The sequence below is a fragment of the Schistocerca serialis genome, chromosome 5 (assembly GCF_023864345.2).
Source record: "Schistocerca serialis cubense isolate TAMUIC-IGC-003099 chromosome 5, iqSchSeri2.2, whole genome shotgun sequence".
Lineage (NCBI taxonomy): Eukaryota > Metazoa > Arthropoda > Insecta > Orthoptera > Acrididae > Schistocerca > Schistocerca serialis.
In genome coordinates this window covers 624176410-624193693 of record NC_064642.1, presented here as the reverse complement: position 1 = coordinate 624193693, position 17284 = coordinate 624176410, and the positions used below count along the sequence as shown (strand labels likewise).

The window sequence follows — 17284 nt, the reverse complement described above, 5'->3', positions numbered from 1 at the left end:
GCACGTTGCATCGTACGTCCTCAATGATTTGTTGGATGAATTCCAATCTCCGTCTTCCTCTACAGTTTTTGTACTTATCTTTAATACCATGGATGTTATTCCACTACGTCTTAACACATTGGCCTTTCATGCAACCACTACTGAGAACAGAATAAAAATTTCGGAGGCATTACTTTTCAGCACATCCCTGCAGTCATATACTATAAAGAATCAGGGAATTCATTTTTTTTAGTGGTGGTGGTGGGCGGAGGGGAGAGGGTGATGAGAACCTTCTCATTCCTTATCTAATCAGGCCATCTAATTTTCAACATCCTTCAATTGTACCTGATGGCAAACACTTCGATTCGCTTTTTTCCGGTTTTCTCACTGTTCATGATTTGATAACATGTAATGCTGTGCTCCAAATGGCCAATCTCAGAAATTTCTTACTCAAATTAAGGTCGATGTGTGATACTAGTAGACCTCTCCTGGCCAGGAACTCCCTCTTTGCCTGTACTAATCTGCTTTCCATGTCCTCCTTGCGTCATCCGTCATGATATCTTGCTTCCAAGGAAGAATAATTCCTTAATGTCTTTCTTAGAGTTACTCTCATTCCATATTGTGTGCCCATTGGACTATTAATTCCATTCAACAGATTCTGTAATCCTTCTTCGCTTTCACTGAGGGTAGCAATGTCACCAGCGATTCTTATCATTGAAACCTCTCACCCTGAATTTTAATCCCAGTATTGAACTTTTCTTTTATGTCAGTCATTGCTTCTTCAAATAAACAGTGTAGGTGGAGAACTACATCTCTGTCTTACCCCCTACTCAGTCTAAGCACTTCGTTCTTGATCTTCCATTCTCATTGTTTCCTCTTGATTTTTGCACGTTCCCTGTATTATCCGTCTTTCCCTATAGCTTACTACTATTTTTCTCAGAATTTCGAGTTCTTACACCATTGTCGAACGCTTTTTCCAGGTCGACAAATCCTATGAACGTGTCCTGTAATTTCTTGAGTTTTGCTTCAGTTATTATTAGTCGCTACGTCGAAACTGCTTCTCTGATGCCCTAACCGTCCCAAATCCAAATTGATCATATGTCACCTGAAAGATCTTTACAGATTCTTTTGTCAGAAACTTCGTTGCATGAGAGTTAATCTGGTTGTGAGTTAGTTATCGCATGTATCTGCCTTTGCTGTCCATGGGATTATGTGGTGTTTTTCTGAAAGTCTGATGGTAGGGTACATCTCCAGACTCATTGATTTTACATTTATCTTGGTTGCCTCTTCTTTCGCTAATTTCAGAAATTTGGACTGTTAACTACGCCTTCTGCCGTATTTGATGTCATGTCTTCCAAAGCTCTATTAAATTCAAGTAATGGAACTTTTATGTCTTCCATATAGAGTTCCATTTCTTCCTAAGTAAGGCCATCAGATGATTCCTCCCCCTCGCAGAGGTCTTGAGTGTACTCTTTCCACCTATCGGCTCTCTCCTCTGCGCTTAACCGTGGAATTCCAATTGCATTCCTAAGGCTGACTCCTTGCTTTGAATTTTACCGAAAGTTGTTTTGACTTTTCTGTAGTCCTTCCGACAATCGTTTCCGATTTCTTCACATATCTCTTGCACCCATTTCGCCTTTGTTACCCTGAACTTGCTGTTTATCTCATTCTTAAGTGTCTTATATTTCTGTATGTCTGTCGCTGAATACTTCTGTACTTTCTTCTTACGTCGATCAAATGAAGTACTTCTTCTGTTACCCAAGCAATTAGAAATACTTATTTTTGTTATGGTAAATTTAGGGTACAAATAGATAAGGATAAAGGAGGCTTTCCTGCCATTCATTGACACTGTTAAATGTTGTTCATTCGTGATTTGATGAATTTCTTCACTGATGTTTCAGTGAACTCATTCAGGCGCGTAACTACGTCGTCGTGCTGTACATAGAAAACCAACGTTTGGGGCACTACTTCATCGGTAGTTGATCATAAATTACGTTACCCTGATGAATGCATCAGAAAATATGTCACCCTGATGCATGCATCAGTAAAAATACATGACCATAAACGATGTCATTGTGAACAGCACAATGATGCGGTCACACACCTGGAAACGTTTTATCGACGATGCCAACGGCCGCGGAAGCCTACGCTTGCACACATGCATATCGACTTAGGGGCTGTTAGTAACCGAAACAGAGTTGATGGATTAATAAACGCTAGGGGTTATACAGGGCTCTAACTCATGAGGCACAAGAAGTTGTGTTTTTGTGGATATCGCAGTTTCCATTCTCCGAAAGGACCGTAATACGCGAGAGTAAAACTGTGTTTTGTAATTCTACAGCACTTTACCATCAATGATACTGCAGCGTAGGTATGTGCACGTGTTTCCACGGATCTTCCTGAACGAGCTTGACCTGCTCCTTTTCCCAGTCGATGGGAAATCTTCGATGCTCCAGCAATCTACGATAAACTACTGTTGGAAAGGAAGCAAGCTGTTTCGCATATTCAATATGGAATCTACAGCAAAACATTTTATTTCTGTCCCACTGACTGATCTTGATGTTTTGGTATTAGAGATAATATTAAGTCTCAGAATATCAGCTTCTTCTTTGTATCTCAGTTACCTATGAAAGACATTTTCGCTCCTTTTCTGTTAAACTAATCGAACTAATATTCCTTCCATCTTCTTCTTCTTCTTCAACGATCGGTGATAGAAGGTTGTATCATTGCTGTAACATGTATTCTGTGTTTAATAAATAATGCCGTTTGAATCAAATAATCTTAATTTTGTGTCATAATTCCCGTTGTAATGAAGTTGGTTTTGTATAATTCTTGGCTGGTAAATTAACTGGAACTAGTCTGTTCGGTGACGTGGCCATTGTGCGCCATAAGCTTGCTATCGCATTCCTATTTTAAAATTTGTAAATAGAGTCTGCAGCCTATTTTTTAACGAGTGTGATTATTATGATTCAAAAGTAATTTTTAGCATTAAAGTTAACAATAACACGGTTTGACGTCACCAACCTCACTGTTTCCAATGACAGCTGATTGACCTGAAGCTAATTCTTGCGTGAGAATGAAAGTAAATTCGTAGTCTGCTACGAAACAGAGTCCGTTCAAGAGACGCACCGTTATGGCAAGCAGAACAGCTACAGTCCGGTAATATCGAGGTGAGAGACCTGTGGGATCAGAACTGTCAACTTATTGAAAATCCTGAAGAGCGTGAGTGCTTTCAAACGTGTAACTGTGATACTGATGTCACAGAATTCGACTGGGAACTATGGGTCAAACTGAACAGAGCTCGCAATGGCCATAGTCAATGCACAGACTCACCTTACAAGTGGGGCGCTGCAGAGTCTCCGCTTTGTGACTGTGGGACTCCGTACTAGACAATTAAGCACATTAGAGATGAATGTCCTTGCATTCCTATCAGAGGTGTTGGAGCGACCTCCTGAAAGTTGACGCTATAATTCTTATATGGATTAGGAACTTAGATGTTTACATGTAGTTAGTTTCATACGTAGTTTTGTTTTTCTGTAATCTTGTTACACACATATACTAATGTTATGTACCTGTATTTTTATACTGCACCTGAGCCATTCGAATAAATGAATACATAATGGCGTAAGGAAAGACTAAGAAATCCAGTACCTTCTTGCCAGTTTTATGACTACACGTTTTCTTTTCTTACAGTCAGTGTGATGTAAACTTCCTTCGATAACATTTTTACTCTCGTGAACAAATTTAAAAGAACAAAATTCATACTGGGGAAGAAAGGCCTTACATTACAAATCCTACAGATGTCTCATCAGGGCTAGCTGTCTTTTCTCTGCTAAGTGATGAAAGTTGCTTTTTATCCCGCGCTTTTCGGCGTTGCAGCGACGAATGCAATGAGAAACCGTTTTACGATCATCCCAATTTCTGTTTTTCAGAAGGTTTGGACTTCGGTTAAATATGTGATGCAACTCTGTGTGGTGCAGAAGCAATTTTCTTTCGCGGCTATAGTAACATGCAGGATCGTTACAGGCCCTAATATCGTAGCTTCGCACATACCTGTCTGAAGCGTATTGTACAACAGTTTAGAATTTTATTCATCGATTCTCCCGTCTCCTCCCATTGGCAGAGGCGGGCGTTTGATGTTCAATGCTCAACTAAAATGCAGCCTGTCTCGTGTGTCTCTTGCAGTGCTGCTGTCATCAGCTACCAACTGTAGACAAAGTTCTTTGTCTCTTCAAAACAGACAATATGACGAACACGTGGCACTCGAGAAAGAACTAGGATTCGCTGAAATGTCAGACATAAAGTTTGAAGAAATGCATTTTAGCCCTCAGCTGTATGAATTATTGTCTGTTATTTATCGGCTTCGGTCGTAACAATCGTCAGCACAGGAATAAAAAGCGGTACATTAGTCGAATAAGCAACTGATCTTTCCTATAGATGAGTTAATTCATTTAACGGAAAGATGAATTTCTTATCCATCTTACGTACTGCATTTTCTTTCTGTGATGGCGGTCGCTATGGCCGAAACCGGTCTGAATTAGACACATGCAACAGAATTACGTTAAAAATGCGTATAAGCTAAGCTAGTCCGAAGATCAAGTTTACACGTGACTTACGTTATTGCGCAAAATGAACCATCTTAACAAATCAAAATTGCATTCATTTCAACAACATCTTTGTGCATAACTGTTGTTGTTTTCCTTCTTTTTTGATCCAGTCCTCAACTGCCTCATGGTCTAGGGGATAAGAGGAGTTCCACGCCTCTCTGTCTTCAGTCAGTTACTGCCACTTCGACCCAAGAGTCCCTTTTTTTCATTGCTACTTCTGTTCCACTATCTAATGTGTTTCTTCACTCTCCTTGTCCCTACCCGTCTTTTAGCTTTATTTCCTTCATTAACTTTTGCGGCTCACCATATGACTTTTGCATGGACACATTCAAAATATTTCAGTTGCTAAACTAGAATTTCGCCAGTGGCTTTCGCATGGACACATCCAAAATATTTCAGTTGTTAAACTTGAATTTCTCCAGTAGCTTTCCATGTAAACTTTTACCAGTCGTATTTTCTATTTTCCGGAAGAATGTAGACTTCCCGATTTGACCATTCCTTCTTTTTGATATCTATACTCACAACACAGCACTTGCTATCGAGTCTATGGAGGGTGTTTCACAATGTCCATTATAGAAGTGTAAGCTTCCTATAAAATTTTGTCTATATGTGAGATAAAACTGTACACACAGATTTCAAAAACTTTCTCCTAACGTAACTTATACCAGAACTAACGTATTCAATTGATGAGCAAAATTAACTGTTGACTTGCTCTGTGTTGCGTGTGAACAGTGTCGTGAAATAGAAACTTTAAATTTCATGAAATACAAAATTTGAAATAAAGGCAATAAATCTAACTGAATATCGAAAGAAACTAATTGCATGATGAGTGAAAACCATATAATTAAAACTCAGTACCGAAGCACATTATGAGCGATGCGTAATATGAGGTGTGATGTAAGACTAATAAATTACTGCTCTACTCGGAAGAAAATAAATGTTTTAAATTACTCACACTGTCCACCGAAAATTAACGTACTTACTACCACGATACCTGACAGTCTCGGCTACACACTGTTTGCGCAAGAATGCAGTGTGAGATCTGCCTTGAAATAAAAGTAGCTTGCTTCTTGCTCAGCATGCTATTTTAGTGCATGGAATACTTAAAAAGCAAATATAAATCAGCAGATACAGCCACTAAAGATAAATAATCTGCTCTAAATCTTTTTGTCAGAAACAACATTTTGCTCCGTGTGGCGTAAGGTGCAATGCACACACAATAAAAATTCAAAACTTTACTATGAATCACGGAGGTGAGTTTTACTTTAAAGAAAATCATTTTTGAGATACCACACTCTGATTACTGACAGAAGGACTGCACAACATAAGAAGACTCTAACAATTACAAAATTATCTCATTACAAAGAAACTATTGTTGTTATTGTGGTCTTCAAAGACTGATTTGATGCAGCTCTCCATGCTATTCTATCCTGTGCAAACCTCTTCATCTCCTAGTAATTACTGCACCCTACATCCTTCTGAATCTCCTTACTGTATTCATCTCTTGGTGTCCTTCTCCGATTACCCCCCCCCCCCCCCTCCCTCGCTTCCTTCAGGTACTAAATTGGTGACCCATTGATACGTCAGTCCGCAGCCCGTGGTCTTTCGGTACCGTTCTCGTTTCCCGCGCAGGGGGTGCTGGCTTCGATTCCCTATGGGGGCAGGGATGACTGGGTGTTGTGTCGTCTTCATCATCATCATTCATCCCCGTCGCAGTCGGAGGAAGGCAATGGCAAACCACCTCCGCTAGGACCTTGCCTAGGTGTCGGTCTCCCGCCTCGTCCCCTACGCTCCTTGGAGTATGGGACCTCATCATCATCATGATACCTCAGAATGAGACCTACCAACCGATCCTTCTTCTAGTCAGGTTGAGAAATAAATTTTGTTCCTCTCTAATTCTATTCGGTATCTCTTCATTAGTTACGTGATCTACCCGTCTTATCTTCAGCATTTTGCTGCAGCAGCACATTTTAAAAACATCCATTGTCTTCTTGTTTATCGTCCATATTTCACTTCCATTCACTCCAACAAATACTTTCAGAAAAGCTTTCCTGTCACGGGAAGCTAACAAATTTCTCTTCTTCAGAAGATTTTGGAGGAATTTTAAATGTGTGTTTGTAGTTTCTTTGTCAGTTTCTTTCTAACAAAGAAACTACCAACATACATTTGAAATTCCTCCAAAATCTTCTCTATTAACATAAATTACAAGAAAGACTGTCTAGCAAGTCAACCACAGATAAAATTTAACCCAGAGTCAAGAATTCTTTTTATTGATAATACGTTGCGCTCACTCATCTTTGTCCCAGTACAGCAAAGGTGAATTATTTATAATAGCAGAAAACATATGAGAACCTTACAGAAGTTGTACAGTGGACTTAGAAGATAAAGTTTTGATAAGGAACTCATATCCGGAAATGTACCGTTTGGTTATAAAATAATTTTGAATATCAGAGCACTTTATTTTCTGCCGCTTCACGGTAAGCACACAGCGGAGACAATGAACCACGACCTGTGTAATCCATAGGAGCCCATGGCATGGATAGTATTTCGGGTAGTCGTCGTGGCGTTCGCTTTTACGTGACGAAGTAAGTGCTCTTAAAAGTCGAGATTGTGTTGCGTCCGTAAAGCACCGCAATCAGCCCTCTTATTTGAGAACGTACCAGTTTCTAGCAGCCGTTGTTGAAGTTGGACGAAAATGATATGTCGCGTCCTAATTGCAACAGGGACTGACGACGGTGGGCTTTGAAAGTGATCCGATATTTAAATCCTATTTCATATCCAAACGGTACATTTCCGTACACGAACTTCTTACCGAAACTTTATTTACTGAGCCCCTCTGTAACCTATATAAGCCTGTAGAAGGATTTGTGAAATACTTTATAACATCTTCGATCGTTTCTACATCAATTTTATGCTCAAATAGTCTACATCTACATCTACATTTACACGGTGTGTGGCGGAGGGCACTTTACGTGCCACGGTCATTACCTCCCTTTTCTGTTACAGTCGCGTATGGTTCGCGGGAAGAACGACTGTCTGAAAGCCTCCGTACGCGCTCTAATCTCTCTAATTTTACATTCGTGATCTCCTCGGGAGGTATAAGTAGGGGGAAGCAATATATTCGATACCTCATCCAGAAACGCACCCTCTCGAAACCTGGCGAGCAAGCTACACCGCGATGCAGAGCGCCTCTCTTGCAGAGTCTGCCACTTGAGTTTGCTAAACATCTCCGTAACGCTATCACGGTTACCAAATAACCCTGTGACGAAACGCGCCGCTCTTCTTTGGATCTTCTCTATCTCCTCCGTCAACCCGATCTGGTACGGATCCCACACTGATGAGCAATACTCAAGTATAGGTCGAACGAGTGTTTTGTAAGCCACCTCCTTTGTTGATGGACTACATTTTCTAAGCACTCTCCCAATGAATCTCAACCTGGCACCCGCCTTACCAAGAATTAATTTTATATGATCATTCCACTTCAAATCGTTCCGTACGCATACTCCCAGATATTTTACAGAAGTAACTGCTACCAGTGTTTGTTCCGCTATCATATAATCATACGATAAAGGATCCTTCTTTCTATGTATTCGCAATACATTACATTTGTCTATGTTAAGGGTCAGTTGCCACTCCCTGCACCAAGTGCCTATCCGCTGCAGATCTTCCTGCATTTCGCTACAATTTTCTAATGCTGCAACTTCTCTGTATACTACAGCATCATCCGCGAAAAGCCGCATGGAACTTCCGACACTATCTACTAGGTCATTTATATATATTGTTAAAAGCAATGGTCCCGTAACACTCCCCTGTGGCCCGCCAGAGGTTACTTTAACGTCTGTAGACGTCTTCCCGTTGATAACAACATGCTGTGTTCTGTTTGCTAAAAATTCTTCAATCCAGCCACACTGCTGGTCTGATATTCCGTAGGCTCTTACCTTGTTTATCGGGCAGTCCCGTCTGATATCAAACGCACTGCCTGCAACCCCGACTTTTCCATAATTTCTTCTTCCATCTTAGCACCAGCTCTGACGATGGAAGCTATTCACTGATGAGCCAGAACATTATGACCACCTATGTAATAGCCTGTATGACCACGGGTTGTGATATGGAAACAATGAAACCTTGATGTGTCGCTGGAGGGAGCTGGCACCACATCTGCACACATGAGTCACATCATTCCCGGTCGGGGGTGAGCTACGACGCCACGTTAAATGTCTTCGATAGGGTTCAGATCCGGCGAGTTGGGCTGCCAGCGCATCAATTGGGACTCGCCACTGTGTTCCTCGAACCTCTTCATCACACTCTTGCCCTTGTGACATGACGCATTATCTTCTTGAAAAATGTCACAGTTTTCGGGGAACATGATATTCATGAAGGGGTCTACCTGGTCTGCAACCAGTGTACGATACTCCTTGGTCATCACGATGCCTTGCACGAGCTCTAATGGACCCAGGGATGTCCACGTGAATGTCTCCCAGAGCATATTGCAGCCGCCGCCAGCCTGTCACCACCCCGTAGTATAGGCGTCAAGGAAGACGTCGGATTCTCGCCCTCCCGCTGGTGTGATGAACACTGTGTCACTGCGCCAACGTCGAGTGCCGATCGTCACGTGCCCATTTCAGTCGTAATTGCCGATGTCGTGGTGTTAACATTGGAAAATGCATGGGTCGTCGGCTGCGGAGGCCTATCTAATTAGGAGTGTACGGTGCACTGTGTGTTCCAACACACTTGTACTTTGCACAGCATTAACGTCTGATGCTAGTTCCGACACAGTTCGCCGCCTGTCCGGTTTCACCAGTCTGCCGAGTCTACGTCGTCCGACATCTGTAATGAGGAGTAGCCGTCCAACCCCACGACGTTTGGGCGTCGTTTCACCTTGGTTTCGTCACATGTTGAAGGCAGTCACTGCAGCTTTCCTCGAACACCCGACAAGTTGTGCAGTTTCCGACACAGATTGTGCGGCTTACCCGTTCTACACACGGACAGCACCCTCACTGATACCACATGCACCGTGAGTGTGTCTGACTAGCAGTCATTTTTCGCCAGGTGACGCTGCTATCGCCTGGACGGGTTCATGTGTATAGAACTATGATTTATGTCCATTTGGTGTTTTTCCAACACTGCCAGATTTTTTCAGTTGTTGCACTCTTACATTTCTGCTTTGTTCACTTGTTCACTAGGGACTGAGAACAACAGATCGTCTACTAAAAATCAAGCTGCTTTAATAACCAGAGTTCATTTAGTGATTTCCGATGGTCAGTTGTATAGCTACTACAGGTCTTTTCTATCCGGTCAAGGTGCATTAAGTAAACCAGGGGACTGAGCTTACAATGTTGCCAACTTTTTTTTTATGCCCATCCTTCTAAGTGAAGGTGTCAGTGACTTCGGCAGTTCACTTAGTAAGAAAATGGAACCACTACAACCGTCCTTTCGATGTTATTTATTATATTGCTACCAGTTTCGGTGATTCAGTGCTCCATCTTCATGCGCTAACTAACGCTGAGGGGATTAACTCCAGTCGTAAACACGATTCTATCAGTAGCCAACATCTATGAACTGGTTTCCATAGACCGTAACAACGATGTCGGGTCTCATCCACAAACTACCAACCGCAGCTCGTAGTTGATGATTGGAGACACAGATGTTGCCCACTGCTCGAATCGTCTACACCATTGGAATTAACCCCCCTCAACGTCAGTTAAGGCCTGAAGATGGTGTACTGAATCACTGAAACTGGTAGCCACAAAATAAAAAACATCGATAGGTGTTCCATTTTATTACCTTGCCCTGCCGAGAAAAAAAACTTTACTGCTTGACATTCAGAGCTCTATTTTATCTTCCGTCTACAGTGGATTATGTTCCTTTGGAAATTTGGAAGACGTCTCCTATTTCGCCAAGCGTTTCGGATTTTACTGCACTTGGCTGCCAGGCACCATTGCAAAATGAGGAGCCCGCAGCTAGTCCTCTGGTCTTTATACGCTGGGAGGCGACCCTGAGGGCTACTTCCGGTCCTCTTTACGTCGCCATCCTCCTGAGACACTGACTTCCGCCGGTAACTCTTGAGCTGGTGCCCCTGAGACCTCTCGGCTTTGATCTCTGATGCAGAAAGAAACAGCGCCCCGCGCGCCGGAGGATAAGTGAATTGGCGTGCGGCTCTCTATGGGAGCGAGCAGCCGTCTTTACTTCCATCCTCCGAGATCCTTAGTGCCGCACGGAGCAGGGAAATTTCGGAGGAATTTGGAGAGCGTCTGTGCCTATTCGCGACTAAATATGAGGGCATGGAAGACAGATCCGTGAAAGGACTTAGACACACATGACTTGCAACGAATTCGATGGAACTGCAGAGAATCTCTACGTACCTACATACTCCAACTTATCGACTATTGCGTGTACACTCTAAGACAAACAAAAAATAATTAATCGTCGCACCACGAAGGAATTGTTCGAATGAGACAGAAATCGGTACATGTGATACTCATGTACAGACAAACAAATGATTACAGTTTCAGCAAAAATTGGATGGTACATTCAAGAGAAATAGCTCCACAAATAGAGCAAGTCAATAACGCGTTGGTCCACTTGTCACTGTTACTCAAGCTGTTATTCGGCTTGACATTGGTTGGTAGAGTTTTTGGATGACCGCCTGGTAAATATCGCGCCAAGTTCTCTTCAGATGTTGCGCTCAGTCGTCAAAATCCCGAGATGGTTGGAGTGTCCTGCCGATAATGATCGAAACTTTCTCAATTGGGGAGAGATTCAGCGACCTTTTCGGCCAATGTAGGGTTTGCCAAGAACAGAGGCAAGCAGTAGAAACTCTCGGCGTGTGTGACAAGGCATTATATTGCTGGAAAGTAAACCTAGGATGGTTTGCTACGATGGGCAACAAAACTGGGAACAGAATATCGTCGACGTAACGCTGTGTTGTAAGGGTGCCGCGGATGAGAACCATAGGTGTCCTGATAGGAAAAGAAATGGCACCCTAGACTATCATCACTCCTGATTGTCGGGCGACAGTCAGGTTAGTATCTCACCACTGTCCGGGGTGTCTCCAGACACATCGTCGACCTGGAATCTCACTGACGGTGGTAGAACTTGAGCCCTGATGGGCAGTAAAGACAGAATTTGGAATGATATCCCTCAGCAGGGCATCCAACAACTCTATCAATCAAGGTCAAACTGAATAACTGCTTGCCTGTGGATCAGAGGCAACGGCCTCGCCGCAGTGGATACACCGGTTCCCATTAGATCACCGAAGTTAAGCGCTGTCGGGAGTGGCCCGGCACTTGGATGGGTGACCTCTCCGGGCGGCCATGTGCTGTTGCCATTTTCCGGGGTGCACTCAGCCTCGTGATGCCAATTGGGGAGTTACTCGACCGAATAGTAGCGGCTCCGGGTTAAGGAAACCATCATAACGACCGGGAGAGCGGTGTGCTGACCACACGCCCCTCCTATCCGCATCCTCAGCTGAGGATGACACGCCGGTCGGATGGTCCCGATGGGCCACTTGTGGCCTGAAGACGGAGTGCTATGGACCAGAGGTGGTGAACCAAAACATAGTTGACTCACTCTTTCTCTTGAATAAATAATTCAATTTTTCTGAAATTGTGAACATTTGTCTGCCTGTAAGTGCACGTCACATCTACGGATTTCCGTCTCATTCGGATAATTATTTCGTGGTGGGTCTTTCTTTTATTCCTTAGAATTTAATACTGCCAACAAACTCTTCAACGGTATTTTAATCAACCGCTGGTAAAAGAAGAAAGCACGAATTCACAACACAGCTGCCATTTGAACAAATTTGCTATGTAGAACAAATAGACGTATCATCTGATTATACATGAAGGCACCACAAATTCAGCTAACGATTTTACACGTTATATAGTCATCAGATGTTGTACATCGTTCACAAATATTTCAATATGCCTTTTGTTTTGTTCCCAGCTAAAAGATGATAGAAAGAGTAATGCAAGATCTCTGCCGGTTGCCAAGCAATGCCCTGCTTGGCGTCCCGTGAGAGGGCGCGTGCTTGGTACGGTCCGTTCACTTGACGCTTGCTCGGAGACCCACTTGTACGGAGAGGAAATGTGTTGACAATTTTACGGAGCTCAGGACGCTGCAGGTAGTGGACAGAGTGCTTCAGAAGTAGGGTACAAAGGCCGGTCTGCGGCGTTTTCTGGGGAAGGCCAAAGCCCGTTTCCTGCTCGAAGTTCCCTGTCCCCGCGCCAGCTCTTAGAGTGCGTGACTTTCTTCCAGACTTCAGTACTGCAGTTGACCTATGATTGGCAAGCAGTGTTCCGTGTTTCAGTGCTGCGACAATGGAGTTCACCGAGACCACCAAAGGGAAGCGTTTACCGATTTACAACGGTCGTTGGTGTATAGTGGGCTGTACAAACAAACAAGAAGTGACTTACTGGCGTTGTGTAAACTTTTAAAAAGAATTAATGCAAAGGAAGCCTATGCACAAAAAGTAACTCAGTTTTAGAAGAAGGCAGCCATGTTTGTGCTCCAGATGAAACAGCAAACGAAGTGCGAAACATTTTGTCAGCGCAAAGAAGTGGGAAAAAGGAACAGACACTACAGTTTCATTAGTTGAAGAAGTAGGGCAGCTCTTCAGTCGGGGCTGCGACTTACTAACATCATTATCTCCACACACAAGTGCGAAACAAACATTACATCGTATTAGGCGAAGATATATAGGTACTACGCAAGATCCCACCGATCCTGGAGGAATATTATTCCAAGAAAATAATTTGCTGATGAATGACGGTAGCAATTTTCAACTCGCAGTTGCTAACAGGGGACCGTATGACAGAATACTGGTGTTTAACACCGAAAATGGAAAATCAAGTTTATCAAACTACGAATCGTTCTATGTGGATGGAACATTCACGAGTTCGGGCAAGGCCGAGCGGGATTAGCCGAGCAGTCTGGGGCACTGCAGTCATGGACTGTGCGCCTGGTTCCGGCGGAGGTTCGAGTCCTTCCTAGGGCATGGGTGTGTGTTTTTGTCCTTAGGATAATTTAGGGTGAGTAGTGTGTAAGCGTAGGGACTGATGACCCATTAGATTAAAAAAAAAGTTCGGGCAAGCGGCTTCGATAGTTGTTTGTACTTCACGCTGACCTCAGTAGTTATCGGGAGAAAATTGCACCACTACAGGTGTTTACGCTTTGTTGCCAAATAAAATGCAAGAAACATATGAACGTTTTTTTGAAGTTATTAAGACTAACGTACCTAGATGGAACCCTGCATCTCTGCATGATCGACTTCGAAATTGCTATATTCGAAGCGCCGGCCGCGGTGGTCTCGCGGTTCTAGGCGCGCAGTCCGGAACCGTGCGACTGCTACGGTCGCAGGTTCGAATCCTGCCTCGGCCATGGATGTGTGTGATGTCCGTAGGTTAGTTAGGTTTAAGTAGTTCTAAGTTCTAGGGGACTTATGACCACAGCAGTTGAGTCCCATAGTGCTCAGAGTCATTTGAACCATATACACTCCTGGAAATGGAAAAAAGAACACATTGACACCGGTGTGTCAGACCCACCATACTTGCTCCGGACACTGCGAGAGGGCTGTACAAGCAATGATCACACGCACGGCACAGCGGACACACCAGGAACCGCGGTGTTGGCTGTCGAATGGCGCTAGCTGCGCAGCATTTATGCACCGCCGCCGTCAGTGTCAGCCAGTTTGCCGTGGCATACGGAGCTCCATCGCAGTCTTTAACACTGGTAGCATGCCGCGAGAGCGTGCACGTGAACCGTATGTGCAGTTGACGGACTTTGAGCGAGGGCGTATAGTGGGCATGCGGGAGGCCGGGTGGACGTACCGCCGAATTGCTCAACACGTGGGGCGTGAGGTCTCCACAGTACATCGATGTTGTCGCCAGTGGTCGGCGGAAGGTGCACGTGCCCGTCGACTTGGGACCGGACCGCAGCGACGCACGGATGCACGCCAAGACCGTAGGATCCTACGCAGTGCCGTAGAGGACCGCACCGCCACTTCCCAGCAAATTAGGGACACTGTTGCTCCTGAGGTATCGGCGAGGACCATTCGCAACCGTCTCCATGAAGCTGGGCTACGGTCCCGCACACCGTTAGGCCGTCTTCCGCTCACGCCCCAACATCGTGCAGCCCGCCTCCAGTGGTGTCGCGACAGGCGTGAATGGAGGGACGAATGGAGACGTGTCGTCTTCAGCGATGAGAGTCGCTTCTGCCTTGGTGCCAATGATGGTCGTATGCGTGTTTGGCGCCGTGCAGGTGAGCGCCACAATCAGGACTGCATACGACCGAAGTACACAGGGCCAACACCCGGCATCATGGTGTGGGGAGCGATCTCCTACACAGGCCGTACACCACTGATGATCGTCGAAGGGACACTGAATAGTGCACGGTACATCCAAACCGTCATCGAACCCATCGTTCTACCATTCCTAGACCGGCAAGGGAACTTGCTGTTCCAACAGGACAATGCACGTCCGCATGTATCCCGTGCCACCCAACGTGCTCTAGAAGGTGTAAGTCAACTACCCTGGCCAGCAAGGTCTCCGGATCTGTCCCCCATTGAGCATGTTTGGGACTGGATGAAGCGTCGTCTCACGCGGTCTGCACGTCCAGCACGAACGCTGGTCCAACTGAGGCACCAGGTGGAAATGGCATGGCAAGCCGTTCCACAGGACTACATCCAGCATCTCTACGATCGTCTCCATGGGAGAATAGCAGCCTGCATTGCTGCGAAAGGTGGATATACACTGTACTAGTGCCGACATTGTGCATGCTCTGTTGCCTTTGTCTATGTGAATGTGGTTCTGTCAGTGTGATCATGTGATGTATCTGACCCCAGGAATGTGTCAATAAAGTTTCCCCTTCCTGGGACAATGAATTCACGGTGTTCTTATTTCAATTTCCAGGAGTGTATTAGAAGCAGCTGACAGTTTGTTTACTGGAACAGAGATTGCTGATTGCGATTATCATTTTAATCAATGTTTGGGGAAACAAGTTCATTGATGCGGCCTCGTTCCAGCCTACAAGGAAAACGAGGAGATACTCCGCCACAAATTTTGTGTTCTTCTCTAGCACATCTGCTCCTGGAAATGTTGGATTATGGTTGGCTGCGTATTCAGGAGGGCACGCCAGAAAACCAAAAGCTTCAGGACTTTTATGAGTAATTCGACAACAAACGCGTGCCAAGAGAGATGTGGAGCTGCTGTGGAAGGCGCCATCGCACTAATAACGTCTCAGAAGGATGGAACCGAAGAATAAACACATTGATATCAAAAGTTCATCCGAATGTTTACTCTTTGGTGATAAATCTTAGAGAAGATGCAGAGTACCACCACCACCATTTTGACCGACTAATTTTAAACCTTGATGAGAACAGAAGAAAAAACTCAGCAATGAAGACTGACGAAACGATTGCAAAGACTTGAAAGAAACATCAAACTGATGGGAAGTTAAAATCATTTCTGACTAGTGCGGCCTACTCACAAAAATTACAATGACGAAGAAAACGTCAGAATCGTTGAAACATTTGTAAATATTGAAATGTAATTTAATGTGATCAATGGCAATCTTGTAAATAAATTTATTGCGGACGAAAAGAGACTTCCTTCTCGTGGTATTCGCTGGAAACGACGAGAAGTCGATAAATGTCTCTTGAAATTCAAAATGTTATTTAATGAATACTGACAAGACCATCTCAAAGACCAAGCTTTTTCTAGGGAATAATCACAATATTAGCCTTGAAAGATTCTTGGAATCAAAATCTGCGTGGCTGGAGACCGAATACAAGATCTTAGCAGCGGAAACCCAGGCAAATATCATGCAATGAAATCCACTCTGTTCCTCCGTTAGAAGATGAAGAGACTAGCATGAAAGCAGCGAAGGCAAAGCAAATTTTCATGAAAAAGTGACTAATCGCACTTTTGCAACCTTTCAACTTATGTTAAAACTAATTTCTAGTAATCCATGTCGTATACTACAGCAGGTCTGTTGAGGATATGGATAGGCGAACAAGAACAGTCACACTTCCTCGCCGCCTGTGTTGTGTGTGTGCTGGCGTAAAATAGGACAGTCATACGTCGTTATGTAGCGCAGCACGGCCGGTTGGTAGCGCAGAAGTGCAATGTGCTGCCTTCAGAGGAATGACTACAGGTAGGTTCGGCGTAGTCTTAGATACGAACATACAGCATATACGGCGCAGCGCTTAAGGGGAAATTCCACCCAAAAATTTAAATTTTGTTCTACTTTCCTGATAGCAACTAAATTTTAAAATAGTGTCTCTTATGTAAAGATGTAGCAATACCCAAGTTTAGAAGTCCATAATTTCACTGATTGTCGAGTTTTTAATACGATTTTAATGGTATTCTTGAAAACCAACTTTTGGTACTCACAGCACGATTTTCACATGACAGATTTCGTAGGTACATTCTCAATACATACATCAACGGTTCCGTTCATTCATTTTATGAGAAATACGAATAAATTTGTTCTCAGTGTTTATTTCAAATTTGAGCCTTAAATTTTCTTTATTTACCGGTGCATAAATGTGATGATAAAATAAACAAATTACATTTTCGATAATATTACTGTATAGAAGTAAGCAAACACATCTAAACTACTTCCTGCAAACATTTCATTCAGATTGGTTGATATTAATGATAAAAAAGTTGGCATTGTTCTTAGAACAACAAACTTATGGT

General features: G+C 43.8%; 1 pseudogene; it reads left to right on the top strand.

Moving 5' to 3' along the window:
* The first annotated feature begins 11793 nt into the window (after positions 1-11793).
* LOC126482925 (5S ribosomal RNA) lies at positions 11794-11913 on the top strand (annotated as a pseudogene).
* The last annotated feature ends 5371 nt before the right edge of the window (positions 11914-17284 follow it).